This window comes from Humulus lupulus, chromosome 2 (assembly GCF_963169125.1).
Source record: "Humulus lupulus chromosome 2, drHumLupu1.1, whole genome shotgun sequence".
Classification (NCBI taxonomy): Eukaryota; Viridiplantae; Streptophyta; class Magnoliopsida; order Rosales; family Cannabaceae; genus Humulus; species Humulus lupulus.
In genome coordinates, this window is record NC_084794.1 from 94,671,333 (window position 1) to 94,686,337 (window position 15,005).

The window sequence follows — 15,005 nt, forward strand, 5'->3', positions numbered from 1 at the left end:
CAAGTAAATGTGTTTTGAAATATGAGCCTAATTGTAAGTGCATAAATCATATTTTGAAGGCTACATAATCAAAATTTAAATTTACCTTATATCATACTTTTTTTTACAAAGGTCACATGGCCTTTTATTATACTGTAAGTATGACAAAAATATGAATTTTCACTAATTCCACTACAATTTACCAATTCAACATTTGTCATCATCTTTGAATTACACTATTTATCTCCTTCACTTTACATTTTTTTTAAAGAGAGTATTTATTTGGCCCTCAAACTGTAGAATTAGAATCTCATTTTGGCCTCAAGACCTTCAAATGTATGGTTTTATTACCCCAGACCTAATTTTTTTTTTGTCAATAATAAAATAAGGGCCAAAACATGATTAGAATGGTAAAATGAGACACTTGAAAGTTAAAAGGGCCAAAGTTAGAATGGTAGTGCATAAAAAAACAGGGGCAATGGAGACTCGAGTACATCCACAACAGCAAAAAAGCCATAGCCAACAACAGATCATAAAAACTTCTGTAATGCTTTTTTTCTTAATGCAAAATGAATGTCCAAAAAGCAACATGCCACCTTCACAGATCAAAACAGGAAAGGGGAACTTTTCTAGAGCAATTATCATCATATTCATCACCTATCTCATATAACGGTTACATGAAAAGACTGTAAATCCAAAGCGGTAATCATAGCTGGTTTGTAGTTATGGTGTTCAGCCAAAGATTCCTACACATAAAGTCGGTCTTACATAATAAGATCTATTACTGAGCTCTATTAGTTTGTGTAGAGCAGAAAGCATTTGAATATTCAATATTGACTGTCGAGAATTGTTAATGGAAATTAACTATGGACAATTTAAGTTTTTCCTACTATCTAGAGACAGTGTAATAAGGAAGATATTAAAGGACATATCTTGAATCAGGTTGAAAGAGTGGTCGGTTTTGCCTTTTCTCTGAGATGCCAACACTGAAGCAAAGCTTTAATCATCAGGTGGGAAATCCTCATCCGAGGCATTCTCAAAAAGGGAACCCAAAGTTTTCCTCAAAATGCTAAAAGTTTTGTCATCCTGAATCCAAATAGGAATGCTAATTAGAACTGGCAGAAAGAGACCTATTGACGGTGAGAACTCGTCAACTAAGTTAAGTTAGAAAAATTGCAACGCAGAGATTATCAAAAGAAAAGCTCTAGAAATCTAAGTAGAAATTTCAATAATGATTGCAGAAGAAAAATGGTGAAATCAGTTTGTATTGATTATGTTGCACTGCTACAGTAATTTTTCCAACCCCCTTCCATGTGGAATTAGGGTTTATTTTATAGTAGGCTCTAGTGGCCCTGGATATATGGTGGTCCAGGGGACCAAGCGGTACATAGGTACACTGTCAGGAGAGTGGTTTCAGAGGTAGTGGTGTTGACACTAGTACATGGTCAAGTACCATGAGAATGTCTCCACTACTCGACCGTACGAATGTTAGAGGAGTGGTGCAGGTGGTAGTGGTGTCGACTCTGACATCTAGTTGGGAGCATGCAGGCCATGTCCTCTCTCCTTGTGCTCCAACTACTTGTCTAGCGTGAGTGCTATGGTCAGGCGTACGGGGTCTTAGAAGCCGTACCCCGTACAAGATTGTACTAGCATGGCCTTACTGAATCATACTTGAGCTTTCACTTCTAGATGGTGGGGTTTCCATAGGTCTCCATAGGAGGTTCCATCTCGAGGTGAAGGGTGCGAGATGCTCCCTCGCGAGGCCCTCGTGGCGCGGCCGAGGCGAGGCGCTCCCTCGCGAGACCCTCGTGGCGCGGCCGAGGCGAAGCTAGGCGAGGCACTCCCTCGCTAGGCCCATGGCGAGGCAAGGCGAGGCTATCTCTCGCGAGGCCCTCGTGGCGCAGCCGTGGCAAGGCAAGACATGGCCATGTCTCGCAAGGCGCCTGGTGCGCGAGGCACTTACGGGCGAGGCGCTGGGCGCGAGACGCCGAGGCACGAGGTGTGTGCGGGTGTGCGAGGCACTGTGGCCAGGGGCGCGCGAGGCGCTGTGGCCAGGTGAGGCCGCCCCTCGCGAGGCCCTGACGGCGTACCTGTCGGAGGCTTCATCCGCCAAGATTTCCCAATACGCGCCTAAGTACATGGGACCTAATCACATACTTTGGGGTTCTTTTACAAGCAGGGAATTTTGAGCATCCACACTTGCCCCCCAGTCTAGGAGAGGACCTTTAAGTGCTTTTGTAGACTATTTTCTTCAATTCTTATAAATAGGCCTTCATGCAAGGGTTATTATCTACACCTTACGTCCTTGGCTTCGTGGTTTTGAGAATCCTTTTTCTTTCAAGAGGTAAGGGGCTCAATCCCCCATAACCTCACTTTTGCTAAAATATTTATTTTTATTTTTAAATGAGCTAATTTTTGGTATGTCTATTTGGAGGCTAACACATACTTTTTGTTCATTTTTGCAAACGCGTGCTTTCGACCACTTAGCTCTTTTTGACTGTGACGGCGCTTTTGGCCCTCGACCTCCTGTAGACCACGACAGCGCTCTATTTTACATGCTTGAGGTATATTTTCTTTTTCGCTCATGTTCATTGGGTTCAAATTAGCATTACTCGGGATGGGGTACCTTGGCCTGAGCTTGCCATGAGTTTTCCCAGTTGCATGCCCCTCTTTTTTATACCCTGTAGTGGATCATTTAGGGTGTTTGCATCTAGAGGTTTTAAGCCCATTCCTTTGTGTTTTGTAGCCATCCCCTCATTTATACGTGAACCTCTTTTTGCTTTCGGGACGAGGTCTCATGGCCAGTGACGGTCAATTCGACATACCTCCAGGGGTTGAGTTTGTTGACCAGTCCTCAGACTCAGAGTCCCCTAAGGAAAACCCTTACCAAGACTATGACTCCTTAAGGTAGGCTCGTATCCGTCACCTTGAGCACATGGTTGAACTTAGGCGTAAAATTTGGGTGGTGGAGAGTGAAATTGACTCGGCATTAAGAGGAGATGGAGCACCTTTCCCCTGACCTTAGTGACCATGTAGCGAGCCTTAGGGTGACCCTTTTAGAGTTGCAGAGGGAGTTGGAGTTTATGGAGGGACACCTTCCGCCTGAGCCCTCCAACCCATCCTCTCTTGATGACTGTCATGGGGCCGCTTCTGCTTCCCCTTAGCTCTTAATTTCGATCTTCCCTAGCTTAGTGCTTCCGCAGCCGGTCCCCCAGTGGAAGACTCTTGCTAGGGAGAGAAAATGGAGGGTCAAGTGTTTTGTCTCTTCCTCACCTTTTTCTTTTGGTTTTGCAGATATGCCGAGGGCACGACGACAGGTATCTACCAATGAACCGGACAATGCTCCCTTACTGGTGTCACATGTGTCATAAAATAAACTGAGAGAAATTGTGAAGCACTATCGCGTTCCTCCAGAGTACGCTTTATATGCTCCTTTGGAGACATGCCGGGTTGACCGCCCTAGGACCGGCTTCGTGGCCCTTAGTGAGCACATCCTGAAGGCGGGTGGTACCATCCCGTTACACCCGTTCTTTGTTGTGGTCCTCAATTACTTTGACTTTGCTCCACTTCAGCTGGCACCCAATGGCTGGCTAACTTTGAGCTGCCTTTTCATTGCGTTTGCGGTACTTGCAAAACGTACCCCTACGGCGCTAGAGGTGCACTTCCTGTATAACCTCATGCCCTCTCCCAAGTCCAAGGGCTTCTACTATTTGCAAAAGGCCAATAACGAGGTCCCTTTGATAGAGGGCTCAGTGTCCAATCCGGGGTCCTGGAAGCGGGAATTTTTCTTCGTAAAGGGCCCTCTCTCTATTCGTGAGGACTTTTGCACCACCCCCAGTAAGTACCTTGAGCCTCCTTTTCTTTTTATTGGAACTTACTATTTTATACTTATGTTTGTTTTGACAATGGCATGGGTCATGCAGAGCAATTTTCCGTTCCATTGGTCGTTGGGTCGGAGGCGGACGCCGTGATGGACCTCATTAATGCTGACCCCGCCCTGAAAAAGGCGGCGTTCTTATTCACAGTGGAAAATTTGAACCTCCATAAATTGTCCCCAGTCTCAGACCCCAAGTTGTTGTGGACCATCCCTGGGTCCAAGAAAATGAAGGCGGTGTCAGCCGAGCCTTGCCCAGACGAAGGTGAGGCTGAGGATGAGCCGGAGGAAGCCCCCCTTGAACACGGGGGACCTCACCAGCTGTCTTCATCTCCTGGGGGATGCCCTCCTTATGCCTCTTATGACCAGGACATAGCCTCCCAATCTCAAGACCAGCATGCCGTACCGGGGTGTTTTGTTTGCCCCGACCCTGAGGGCTATGACGCTTTCACTCAGGTTCCCCTCGACCCTGGTCCATCGGGGGCTTACTTTGCCAATCTTCCAGCACCCCCCTCTGATCTACTGGGGCCTCACTTTTCCACTTTTCCTACGCCCCCTCCTCCCATTTCAGCAAGTGGGTCGTCTGTCCTTACCCAGCCAGGTGCCCCTGGCCTGGATGGGGCGCCCTGGGTGAATCGTATGGTGACCTCTTATGGGCAGCGGTTCACCCAAATCGCCTCGGACCTCCCTAGATCTGACTGGAACAGTCTTGGGAGTTTTGCTCTGTCAGACCTTGGGGAAACTCTAAAGGCGCACCACTACTTGGGTGAGTTCATGCGTCTTGTGTCGGCCCTATTATATATAGATGTACATACATTTTTTTTGTTACTTATTATTTCTGTTGTTAACTTTCTTGTGCAGGCCCATATTGTGGCTCAGTGGTTTGCTGACTCGGCTAACAATCTCTCCGCGCCAAGTGCTGAGAAGGACCGTCTCACGGCCTGGGTCGAGGAGCTCGAGAAGGAGTTTGAGGACACCCAGACTGAACTAAAAAGGGTTCGGACCAACCTTTCTGTCTCGTCAAAAAGGAAGCTGAAGGCGGTTGCCAAAGCCACGACGCTGCAGGACAAGGTCACCAGCCTAGAGAGAGAACTCCAGGGGACCAAGGCTATCGCGGCTGCATCGCAAGAGAGAGTCACTTATTTAGAGGCTGAACTCGAGGCTGCTAGGGCCGAACTCGAGGCTGTTAGGGCCGATGTATCCATGTTGCAGGAGAGAATTGCTTCCTTAGAGGCGGATAAGACAGCTATCGAGTACAGGTCCATAGACCGCACCCTTTACGGTGTGTGGAGGCAGGATCCCAACTTTGATTTTTCTTCTTTCAGCGAGCACGCCGTTGCTCGAGCGGCCGTGTGGAGCGCCCGTGGCAGGAGGCCCTGAGGTCGTCATATCCTCATTTCTGTCAACTATCCCGCTGTGGGCGTATGCTCACCTTGAGCCTTTGTAATATTATTGTTATTATTTTTATTTTGTGAATCTTTTCATGTTATCAAGACTCCTTTTTCAATATATATATATATACATGTGTGGTTATTTATCTCTTATTCTTTTGAGTTTGAGGTCTTTTTGAGCCTGTATGATGGGGTTTGGTAGGTTCCCCTTTTTTATTTACCAGGTTAGAGGTCCTTTGGAGCCCATGTGAAAGGGTTCACTGGGACCTTTTTTGGTGCCTCTTGATTACTTCTATAAGGATATTTTGACCCCTTGGGTTCTAGCTATCCTTTTATATATTCTCGCGCGCGCTTATTATTTTTTGCAAGAAGTGTCCTTCTCGACGTTATTCATAGTTCTATTTTTGCAAGGGTCTCTTTTAGGACCCTTTTTGGCTAGACGGCTTGGTGGCCGCTCTAGGCTTATTGGTGGGTGCTCTCTCTAAGGTCTTTCCTCTTGTGGGAGCATCTGCCTTTATTTGGAAGTGTGTTGTTGTTGTTTTTTTTTTTTTTTTTGTAGGACCCTTTGGCCTCTTTGATGTTCACAAGGGTAGCTAATCCTTGTGAACCCAAGGGATGCCTTGTAAGGTCCTCTCCCTGTTTTATATATATAAGGACTTCGCTTAAGGCCCTAATACAAGGGGTCCTTTTGGGGTCCCCTGTTAGAGGTTCCTTTTTAAGATCCCCTATTAGAGGGTCCATTTTAGGATCATGGTCCCTTTTAGGGTCCTCCTGATAGAGGGTCCTTTTTAGGATCCTCCTGGTGCATAGGGTCCTTTTTAGGATCCTCCTGATAGGGGGTCTTTTTTAGGATCCTGGTGCAAGGGGTCCTTTTTTTGGATCCTTCTGTTTGCTGTATGCTTTATCTTCACGGGCCACTATTGCCCCCCCAAGTGTCTGGTGAAGTTTACTTCGGCAGGCACTTTGATTGATGCCCACATAAGGTAGAAAAAATAGCGTGCGAAGATGTGACCAGTTTCATTCATAGAATTCAGGTTACAGCGATACATATAAGACTTACATAAAAAAGGAACTTACACCTACTTGGGAGGTTATCTAAGTAACCTCTTTGATTTTTGTCTACCAAGCTAAGATAACATGCAACACGCTGAAAACCGATACTTCTAGCATTGGGTGTGGGCGCCTCACTAGTAGTACTTCCTAAGGTGCTCCGCATTCCATGCTCGAGGTATGACGGTGTCCTCCATGCGCGCCAGCTTATAAGTGTTTGGGGGTATGCATTGAGCAACTTGGTAGGGCCCCTCCCAGTTCGCCCCTAGCACCCTCGCCCCTGGGTCTCGTGTGTTGGGGAGTGCCTTTCTTAGCACCAGGTGGCCCACTCTGAAAGTTCTCTCTCGCACCCTTGAGTTGTAAGACCTTGCTGCGTGCTGCTAGTATACCACCATTCTCATTTGTGCTTTTTCCCTTTTTTCTTCTAGCATGTCCAAGCTCTCAGCCAGAGCTACGCAGTTGGCCTCGTCCCCATACGCCTATATCCTAAAGGAACTAACCTGCATCTCAACTGGGAGGACAGCCTCGCACCCATATGCTAAGGAGAATGGGGACTCTCCAGTGGTCGTGCACGGGGTGGTTCTATAGGCCCATATCACATTTGACAGCTCCTCCACCCAGGCTCCCTTCATCTTCTCTAGCTTGGTTTTCAAGTTCTTTTTAAGAACTCTGTTAATGGCCTCCACCTGCCCATTGGCCTGTGGGTGCACTACTGCTGAGAAACTTCTCTTTATCCCTCTTCCCCTACAATATTCCTCAAAGGCTCCCCCCTCAAACTGGGTGCCGTTGTCGGAGATAATTTTGCAGGGCACTCCGTATCTACAAACAATGAATTTGTTGATGAATGAGGTGATATGCTTGGCTGTTATCTTCACGAGGGGTTCCACTTCAACCCACTTGGTGAAGTAGTCCACAGCTACCACCACGTACTTCACTCCTCCCCTACCCGCGGGAAGGGTGCCGATCAAGTCTATCCCCTAGATAGCAAAGGGCCAGGGGCTAGTCATGCTAGTTAACTCATTTGGGGGCCTCCGAGTGTAGTTTGCGTGCCTCTGGCATTTGTCACATTTCTTTGCAAAGTCATTTGCATCTTTCTCCATGGAGGGCCAGTAGTACCCTTGTCTTATGGCCTTCCTAGCCGTGGAGGGTCCGCTCTCATGGTTACCGCACTCACCCGCATGTATCTCATGCAGTACTTTTAGCGCCTCCTCCTCCTCTACACATCACAGAAGTGGCATCGAGAACCCTCTCTTGTATAAAACCCCGTCTACCAAGGTGTACCTAGCTGCCTTATACACCAACCTTCGAGCCTCTTTCTTGTCCACAGGCAAGGTTCCTTCCTCCAGGTATCTCTTAATTGGCTCAGCCCACGACTCCTTTGGAACACTAACCATGTGTATGTCCGCGCTTATGATGCTGGGTCTAGGTAAGTACTCCAAGGGTATCGACTCCAAGATATCCCCATCCTTAGTGGAAGCCAGTTTTGCGAGGGCATTGGCATGGGAATTCCTTTCTCTTGGGATCTGCTCTATGTTGTATGCCACCAATCGTCCCAGATAGCCTTTAACCATTTCCAAGTATGCAGCCATCTTGGGACCTTTCGCCTAATATTCCCCTTTCACCTGGTACACCACCAATTGTGAGTTGCTAAAAATACGAAGGCGTGTCACCTTTAGCTCCTGGGATAAACGTAAGCCTGCCAGGAGTGCTTCGTACTCTGCCTCGTTGTTGGAGGCCTCAAACCCAAACCAGATTGCACTGTACATCTTGTGTCCTTTGGGTCCCGTCATCATGATACTTGCTCCAGACCCTCCTTCATTGGACGCCCCGTCAACATGCAGGCTCCATTCCTCTAGACCCCCTTCGTTCTTCCTCTATGACAGACCGCTCCCCTTTTTCACTTCTTCCTCCATTCGGCTGATTGGTGAACTCCACTATGAAGTCTGCCAGCACATGTCCATTGATGGAAGCTCTTGGGGTATACACGATATCGAATTGGCTTAACTCGATCGACCATTTCATCAGCCTCCCTGAGGTCTCAGGTTTATGCAAGACCTGCCTCAAAGGACTATCCATGAGAACTTCGATTGCATGAGCATGGAAGTAGGGTCTCAACTTCCTCGAGGCCACAACTAAAGCATAGGCCAACTTTTCAATTTCTGGGTACCGGTTCTCCGCATCCACCAACCACTTGCTGATATAGTACACGGGTTGTTGCTGTTTCTTCTCCCCTCTAACCAAGGTCGCGCTTATGGCATGTTCAGACACTGCCAAGTATAAGTATAGCTTCTCACCTTTTTCAGGTTTTGCCAACAGGGATGGTTTCCCCAAGTGCTCCTTCAGCTTAATAAATTCCTCTTCACATTCCTCATCCCAAGCGAAATTTTTTCTCCCTTTTAGGACGTTAAAGAAGGGGAGGCACTTGTCGGTTAACCTCGAAATAAATCTATTAAGGGCCGCTACCCTTCCCGTTAGGCATTGCACTTCCTTCTTGTTCTTAGGTGGTCTCATTTCTATCAGGGCCTTTATCTTATCAGGATTAGCCTCGATGCCTCTGGAGTTGACCATGAAGCCCAAGAATTTTCCTGAGGATACGCCGAAAGTGCACTTGATGGGATTCAACTTCATTCGATACTTCCTGAGTGTGTCAAACATCTCACCAAGGTCCTTGTTGAGCTCTGTAGAATTCTTGGTTTTTACTAGCATATCGTCAACATATACCTCCATGTTCCTCCCTATCTGGTTGGCGAACATCTTATTGACCAACCTTTGATAGGTGGCACCCGCGTTCTTCAACCTGAAGGGCATCACCTTATAGCAATAGAGTCCTTTATCCGTTATAAACGACGTATGCTCTTCATCAGCTGGGTTCATAGGAATCTGGTTGTATCCAGAGTAGGCATCCATGAAGCTTAGCAATTCATGCCCTGCCGTCGCTTCTACCAACTGATCTATCCTCGGGAGCGGGAAGCTATCCTTAGGACAGGCTTTATTCAGGTTTGAGAAGTTGACGCAGGTCCTCCATTTTCCATTTATTTTTGGGACTAGTACTGGATTCGACACCCATACAGGGCAAAATGACTCGCGGATAAACCCATTGGTCTTCAGCTTGTCGACCTCTTCCTTTAAGGCTGCGTACCTCTCTGGGTCCAGCGCCCGCCTCTTCTGCCTAACGGGCCTCGCTTTATTTAAATGGTGGCACATAACGCTGGGATCTATACCCACCATATCTTTGTGAATCCATGCGAATATATCCAGATTATCCTTCAAAAACCTTATCAACTCCTCCTTCACGTCGCTTTACAGGCTTTTTCCTACCTTCAGTTTTCTCAACGGTTCCTCCACTACTATAACCTCCTCTACTTCCTCCCTGGGTTCTGCTCCTGACTCCTCCATGATTCGGGGGTCTAGCTCCTGCGGGCTCCCCGCGGGCACACGTAGCGCTTCGTGTATCACCATGGCCATTGGTTCCCGTGGTTTCACAGGCGCGCGGAGGGAGGTGTTGTAGCACTCCCTCGCTTCTCTCTATTCTCCTTTCATACTAGTGACCCCTCCTAGAGTTGGGAACTTGAAGACCAAGTGATATATAGAAGTTATGGCTTTCAATTCTCTTAGGGATGGTCTCCCCAATACCGCATTGAAAGCTGAAGCACAATCTACTATGACAAAGTTAGCCATGACTGTAGTCTGCCGGGGTTGCTCCCCCATGGTGAGTGCCAATTCAATCATCCCTAGGGGTTACACCGAGTCCCCCATGAATCCATATAGGGAAGATTGGCAGGGCTTCAGGTGACGAATGCCCAGTCCCATCTTTTCCAAGGCAGGGCGACACATGATGTCCACTGAGCTCCCATTGTCCACCAGGACCCGATGCACACGCATATTGGCCAACTGAACTGTCAACACTAGTGAGTCGTTATGGGGAAAATGCACCCCCCGTGCATCCTCCTCAGTGAATGTGATCGAGTCTTTTTCTCCCTTGAAGCTTTTCGGGAGTCGTTGCTCCAAACTCATGACACAGGGTGGCGGACTTCGCCTGGCTTCCCTAGCATACCTGTCTCGTCCCTTTTGAAAATCTCCCCCAAATCTTGGACCTCCAAAAATGGTTCAGACTTCCCCCTGTATCTCTGGGGCTCGCCCTTGCGTCTGGGGTGTCGCAGGCTCATCCTCTGGCTTCGGCCTTTCTCTCCTAACATATCGGCTGAGGTGCCCTCTACGGATGAGCTCCTCAATTTCTTCCTTTAAATGGATGCACTCTGCTGTGGTATGACCGATATCCTTATGGTACTGGCAGTATCTACTGGGATCCCTTTTGGACCGGTCCTTTCTCATTGGTGGGGGCTTTTTGAAGGGAACTCGATCTTCGTTGGTGAGGTAGATATGCTCCCTGGAATCCGTTAGTTTTGTATAGAAAGTGTAAGCTGTCTCCCTATGACTGCTCCCTCGCTTGGTCTTTCTCTGTTGATCACCCCTCGACCCTTCATACGCCCTTTTCTTCTTCGCTCCATTCGACCCTTCATTAGCTGGGGGCTTTATGTTGGACTCCTCCTTTCCTGCCTTTAAGTTCGCATGGCCATCCTCCACACGAATGTACTTCTGCGCCCTCTCGTAGAAGTCATCTAGGTCGGTGACTTCCCTCTTCAACATATTATCCCACAATTTGCTTCCTGGGCGCACTCCAGCTGTAATGGCCATTTTTAACTCCCGGTGGGACAGGCTCCCCACTTTAGTGGCCTCCATGTTGAACCTGTGAATGTAGCTCTTCAGACTCTCCTTTTCTCCTTGTTTCACATTGGCAAGGCTGGTGCCTGGCATCGTGTAGTCCCGCACAACGTGGTGCTATTGGAGGAATTCATCATAAAACTGTTGCCAGGACCTGATGGACCCTGGCCTAAGTCTTTTGAACCATTTGTATGCGGATCCTTTTAACGTGATAGCAAAGCAGTGGCATCTGGCTCCGCTACTAATTCCCCTCAGCTTCATCAGATCGTTAAACGCGTCCAGATGGTACTTTGGATCTATGCTTCCTTCGTAGGGGGTCATATTGGTTTCCTTAAAATTGGCAGGGAGCCGGATGGCTTGGATCTCCCTCACGAAGGGTGACTCATGGTCGAACTCTTCCTCAAAAGCTTGACCTCCAGAGGCGGTGACGATCTTGCTTCGCATGCTCCTCATTTTTGTGTCCAGGTCCTGCCTCCTCTTGCTTAGGGAGTCCCTTAAAGCGGACGGGTTAAGGTCCCCCTTTCCTTTGCCCTCTCGAGGTGCCATAGGGGGTGTGGTCCTTTTACCCACCCTCTTCTTGTTGAGCTCCTCCCGCAAATCTGAGGGTGCTCTTTTTGAGGTGACCTCGTCATCGTTGCGAGGGGCAACATTGGTCTTCGGCTCTGGCTTCTGGGCCTTCATCGTGGTTCAGGATGTTCTCGTTGCTTCATTCGGGGGGTGTTACTAGTAGAGTGTCGAGTCCTCCCATTGTCTACTGGAACGGTGGTCTCTACCCCCTCCTGATCTTTCTCTTTTCTCTTGGGCAGGGTCACGCTTGACTTACCTTGCAACAGGCCATTCAGCACCTCTTGCATATTCTCCAGGGTGGTCTCCAACCTTTGGTTCTTACGGTGCATCTCTTGTATTTCCTATTCGTAGAACCGTGATTTAGAACTCGAGCTCACAAAATGGACCCGGGGATGTTTATCATGTCTACGCGTCGAGGGGCCTGGGTCTTACCGACCGGAGTTTGGTACTTGCGGTGGTTTGGGAGCCGAGAACTCGTTGGCATTCCCGGGTGGTGCGGTGGTTGTCCTTGGAGGATTCTCACTGAGTGGGATGGCCGGTGATGAGACCTCCTTATCATCCTCGTGAACTTCAGGGTCCCTTGGGGGCTCCACATCTCTGGGTGGAGGAGGATCCTTCATGGAGGCCTTTAGCTGAACTCCGTTAAGGTGGACTTCCACCTCTCGTGGCTCCCTGAGTTTCTTTGAACGTCTCGGCATTTCTTCTTGCTGGGAGTAATGGTAGAACAATATCTTGGTACTTAGTTTCCCACAGACGGTGCCAAACTGTTGACGGTGAGAACTCGTCAACTAAGTTAAGTTAGAAAAATTACAACGCAGAGATTATCAAAAGAAAAGCTCTAGAAATCTAAGTAGAAACTTCAAGAACGATTGCAGAAGAAAAATGGTGAAATCAGTTTGTATTGATTATGTTGCACGGCTACAGTAATTTTTCCAACCCCCTTCCATGTGGAATTAGGGTTCATTTTATAGTAGGCTATAGTGGCCCTGGATACATGGTGGTCCAGGGGACCAAGCGGTACACAGGTACACTGTGAGGAGAGTGGTTTCAGAGGTAGTGGTGTTGTCACTAGTACATGGTCAGGTACCATGAGAATGTCTCCACTACTCGATCGTACGAATGTCAGAGGAGTGGTGCAGGTGGTAGTGGTGTTGACTTTGACATCTGGTTAGGAGCATGCAGGCCATGTCCTCTCTCCTTGTGCTCCAACTACTTGTCTAGCGTGAATGTTATGGTCAGGCGGACGGTGTCTTAGAAGCCGTACCTCGTACAAGATTGTACTAGCATGACCTTACTGAATCATACTTGAGCTTTCACTTCTAGATGGTGGGGTTTCCATAGGTCTCCATACGAGGTGCCATCTCGAGGTGAAGGGTGCGAGATGCTCCCTCGCGAGGCCCTCGTGGCGTGGCCAAGGCGAGGCTAGGCGAGGCACTCCCTCGCGAGACCCTTGTGGCGTGGCCAAGGCGAGGCTAGGCGAGGCACTCCCTCGCGAGGCCCTCGTGGCACGGCCAAGGCGCAGCTAGGCGAGGCGCTCCCTCGTGAGACCCTCGTGGCAAAGACAAGTCGAGGTAAGGCGAGGCGCTCCCTCGTGAGGCCCTCGTGGCGCAGCCGTGGTGAGGCAAGGCGAGGCTGTCTCTCGCGAGGCCCCGTGGCACGACCGTGGTGAGGCATGGCGAGGCTGTCTCTCGTGAGGCCCTCGTGGCGTGGACGTGGCGAGGCAAGACATGGCCATGTCTCGCGAGGCGCCTGGTGCGCGAGGTACTGGGCGTGAGACACCGGGGCATGTGGCGCGTGCGGGCACGCGAGGCGCTGTGGCCAGGGGCGCATGAGGCGCTGCGGCCAGATTAGGACGCCCCTCACGAGGCCCTGACGGCGCACCTATTGGGGGCTTCATCTGCCAAGATTTCCCAATACGCGCCTAAGTACACGGGACCTAATCACATACTTTGGGGTTCTTTTACAGGCAGGGAATTTTGAGCATCCACAAGACCCAAATGGCTTAAGTTCATAAAACCTGAAGTTTATGATTAGTAATTTAGTATATACCTGAGTTTTCCTTTTCAGAGACTCCTCCAATCGAGTAATCTTATCTCTGCAAGCTTTCTCATGTTTTGACATCGTACTCTTTTCTTTCTTCCCTGATGTCATTTATATACAACAAGACTACTTTAATTACATTTCTCTACAAGGGAATGAAAAGGGTAGTGCCTTGTAAACTTACTCATTTGTTCATATCACTTTAAAAGCCTTTCCTTCTCTTCTTCAAACTTGGAAATGGTATCTGACACCAGAAAATGAATCTATTTACCTTATTATTGTCACTAATCTTACCCATATATCATGTTGGTAAGTAAGAAAATATAGAATAAGAATAAAAAAAATGTGGACCTAACTAATGTATTAGAACATGAGCCAGTACAATTTCAGAAACAAAATTTAAAGAGTTCAATCCAAATCACATGTCCATTTTTTGTCTCCGTAATCATTGAATGGAGAACATATCATGTTATGAATTGAAACACCAAATGTGGAATTTAATTTAAAATTAAATAAGAGATAATTCCTTTCAACGCCTGCAAATGGGTTGCTTTTTCCTTGCAAAATTGCTGATTAAGTGTTTGGAACTTGGAAGTTTTCTTTTTCAAACAGTTCTCAAACTACAAATACAAAAAAAACGTGATCAAGAGGTCAAAAAAAATTGCAATACACTAACAACAAATAATGAAATCGAAATTTTCATACTCAGACCTCTTTTGAGCTCTTCGAAAGCGCTTTAGAAAAACCTTGTCTGTGGACATAACAACTATCTGAATCAAACTAGAAAAACACATTTTGACTTCAATGTAGACATTATTTATAGATGATCATACCTATATTTGTCAAATTTGGACTTTAATTCATCAATCATAGACTTAATCTCAGCAACCACACTATCACTACAATATAAAAACTAACTAGCAAATTAGAAACCAGACCAGAATTTCATTCATAATCATGAATTAATTATTCGATCATACAGTGTGTTAAAAGATCGGAATAACCTTGAAATGGTCTCTTCGTTATTCTTCTCGCCATCCTTATGAGCTTTCTCCAAAATCACAATGCTACACTCAAAGAGCAAGACAGGAGCAATATTTCCACAATACATAATAGAATCAACCAAAGATTGTAACTCAAGAGGAACAATTCACAAACACAACTAAACCAATCCAAGGTACATAAAAATATTACCTAGAAAGATCTACAAAGGAGCAACTTGGTAGTGGTGGAACGACATTGGGGCTCGGGTTGTGGTGTTGCTTAACGAGGAGCTCACGAAGCTGGGGTCGGGGCTGATTTTTTTCTGGGTGTGATGGAGCTCTCGATGCAGGAGTTTTCTTGGAGACACAGCTATCCTCACATTAAGGGGAGGCGCGCTT

At 47.6% G+C, this 15,005-nt stretch overlaps 1 pseudogene; it reads right to left on the bottom strand.

Annotated features, from left to right (window-relative positions):
- Positions 1-579: 579 nt before the first annotated feature.
- LOC133814540 (uncharacterized) lies at positions 580-14,734 on the bottom strand (annotated as a pseudogene).
- Between the last annotated feature and the right edge of the window lie 271 nt (positions 14,735-15,005).